This window comes from Anastrepha obliqua, chromosome 1 (assembly GCF_027943255.1).
Source record: "Anastrepha obliqua isolate idAnaObli1 chromosome 1, idAnaObli1_1.0, whole genome shotgun sequence".
NCBI classification, from domain to species: Eukaryota; Metazoa; Arthropoda; class Insecta; order Diptera; family Tephritidae; genus Anastrepha; species Anastrepha obliqua.
The window spans coordinates 30,752,647-30,755,659 of record NC_072892.1 but is presented as its reverse complement, the minus strand read 5'-3'; positions in this window follow the sequence as shown (position 1 = coordinate 30,755,659).

The window sequence follows — 3,013 nt, the reverse complement described above, 5'->3', positions numbered from 1 at the left end:
TAAAATTTCGATGCTTACAAAGTGGCGCAAAATTAATCATCGACTTTGCTTTTGAATAACTTTTTTGCTCAATAAAAACAAAACTATTTTGAGGGATGGAAATCTTTATTTTTTTTTAATTTTGCGCACTCCATCGCTTGTCTACTTGTACAAGGTGGCGCAAAAGTAACCTTGCGATGTTTTTAAAAAAAATGAAAAACTTTGATTCTTCTTGTGGATTATTTTTATTTGGTCTTTTAATTTTTTTTTGCATCAAGTCGAGAATATGATGTCATGTAAATGGCCGCCGCCACAGTTGATTGCCATTTGAGCCCTTTTTATGGCATTTTCCATCACTTTGGCCAAAACTTCCGGCTATAGGTCCTCACATTCTTGACGGATATTGTCTTTAAGAGCTGCAAGAGTCTGAGGCTTGTTGACATAAGCCCGCGACTTCAAAAAGCCCCACAAAAAGTGCAAATCGCCAAAACGGGAGATTAGGCGCCCGGGAAATGCATCCTTCAGCATAGCGGGTTTAGCGCTAAAAAAAAACACTTTTTTTTTGAATTTTTTACAGAAATATGGCTTAAGATACTTTAATAAAATCAGTTGCATGTTATTGTACATCTTTTCAATAAGTTTTTAAAAAATATTAATAATAAAATATTAACAAATAAGCCCATGACAGTTTTTTTGGAGATATGTTTTTCGAGAGGTGCTCTGCGGTGCCAATCGGCATTCGTCGTAGAATCATCTGAAACTAAAAAAGTCGAATTTTTCAGTTAAAGTATGACGTAATCCTCCCCCCAAATTAATAAAATTGTTTTTTTTTTTTCATTTTTGTAGTTTTGGTGGCAAAAAAACGTAAAACGAGCATTTTTGGCGAAAAATTTCGCCATATTTGTAAGTGAAAAACAACCTTAAAAAAAAAAAAAAAACAGTGTAGGGGGGAGGTATTTTTGATTTAGAAAACGTGTGCCAAATTTGAAAAGAATCGGTTGAATAGTTTCGGAGTTGTGATTGGCACCGACTTTTAAGAAGTCGTTTCGGGAAAAACGCGTTTGAAAAAATGACTCTGAGAAATTATTGATGCTCCGCATTCGAGGTAGAGTGCCTACAAAGGCTATAACTTTGAGAGTTCTGCTCCGATCCACTTAAAATTTTGACACAACATTCTTGAAATGATTTACTATCAGATGAGTGAAGAAAAAAAATTTCGATTTTGTGACCCGACCCCCCCCCCCCCCCCCCCCCCCCCCCCCCCCCCCCCCCCCCTTAAGTACAGTTGTATAGAAAAAGTTCAATAAAAAAATGCCGTTATAACTGTATACGTTAGTACTTGGTGTAGTAGTTTAATTTATTTTCAAGTGTATTAGCTGGGTATTGGGTCACTCATAGTAGTAGTAGTGAACTGCGAAAAAATTCATATAAAAAACTCAAGGCGAATCTATTCAATTGAGTGTTGGTAAATCAGCTGATTTGTTTTTTTTTCTCTCGCTGCGTCCATGTAGCTGTCCGCACAGAATGAAACAAGGCGAATTAGTTTTTTGTTTTCTACTTCACCAATACCTTGCCGTGACAATAAAACGTACAAAACATTGTTGTTGGTCTAGATTGGTCCACTTTCAATAAATATGCCTTGAAAATATTTATTTGTGTAAAAAATTTACAAATAGCTAAGTACTGTATTTTTTGACGTATTTCCATATCATTTTGTGAAAATCGGATTGAAAATTTTTCAGCGAAGGGTTCGTCCCAAGCAAGCACCGCACCGCTGAAAAGCGCAAGCTTATCAAAAAACTAATTTCGAAAGGGAAAACTTACAAAGAAGTTCAAGATTCTGTGGGCGGTTCACCCACAATGATTTGTAACGCATTAAAATATGAATCCCAACCTGAAGCATGTGGCCGATGTTCCGCACTCACTGCTAAATCAATCAGTCGTGTGGTTAAGTATCCAAAGAATAATCATTTCGCACCAGCTACTAAAATTAAAAGTGAACTCTAGCAAGAGGCAAGCGTGGAAACTGTGCGTAGACGTTTGCGGGAACAGAGCTTGGCAGCTCAGTGCCCAGAAAAGTGTCATTACTAACTCAAAGGCATGTGGCACAAAGGGTAAAGTTTGCAAATGAGCACTTCGATTGGTCCACCGAGAAATGGAGAAATACTTTGTAGACAGATGAATCGAAAATCGTGCTGTATGGCTCAAGAGGATCTCAGCAATACGTTAGACGACCTGCTAATTCCGGGTACAACACGAAATGCACAACCAAATATATTAGACATGAAGCATCAAGTATTATGAATTGTGCATCTTTTTCATTTTATGTTGTAGGACCGATGTACTGGTTCAAGGAAACCATAGATCGTACTGCGTTGGCTCGAATTATGGAGGAAATCACGCTACCATATGCTCGCGTAGAAAGTGGCATTTGGCTTTTGATCCATCAACAGGACAATGACCCAAAGCATACAAGCAAGTTGGCGCAGCAGTGGATTTAGAGAAGTAAGATTGAGGTTATGAAATGGGCTGCAGAGTCTCCAGGCCTTAATCCAATAGAAAATTTGTAGTCCGATGTGTGGGAGGCAGTTGCTCATCCAACAAATATTAATCAGCTTTGGGAAATAGCAGAGCCGGCATGAAAATCGATACCTACGATCGAACGATGTGAAAATCTCGTTAATTCGATGCATCGGCGATGTGTTGATTTCACGATTTAATTGTTAACAGCTCTTCCATAAAACAAAAACAGCAAAAATATTTCACATAAAAAAATTACATCATCTTCAGCTGTACTTAGTTTGGCCATAAATTCTGTGACAAATTTTACAATGCATACGGCGAGAATAAATTCGCAGAAAAAGTTCCGTTATTTTTGATTTTGTTCGTATGCATTGTCTACTCATGAATTATACTCAGTTTCGTGGCAAATTTCGCTGGTTAACAATGGAGTTTATACGTCTGAAGTGACAGACAGACAAAGAAGTGGTCGTCCTCGCATGGTTCGAACCAGTGCAGCCATGAAAGCCATTCG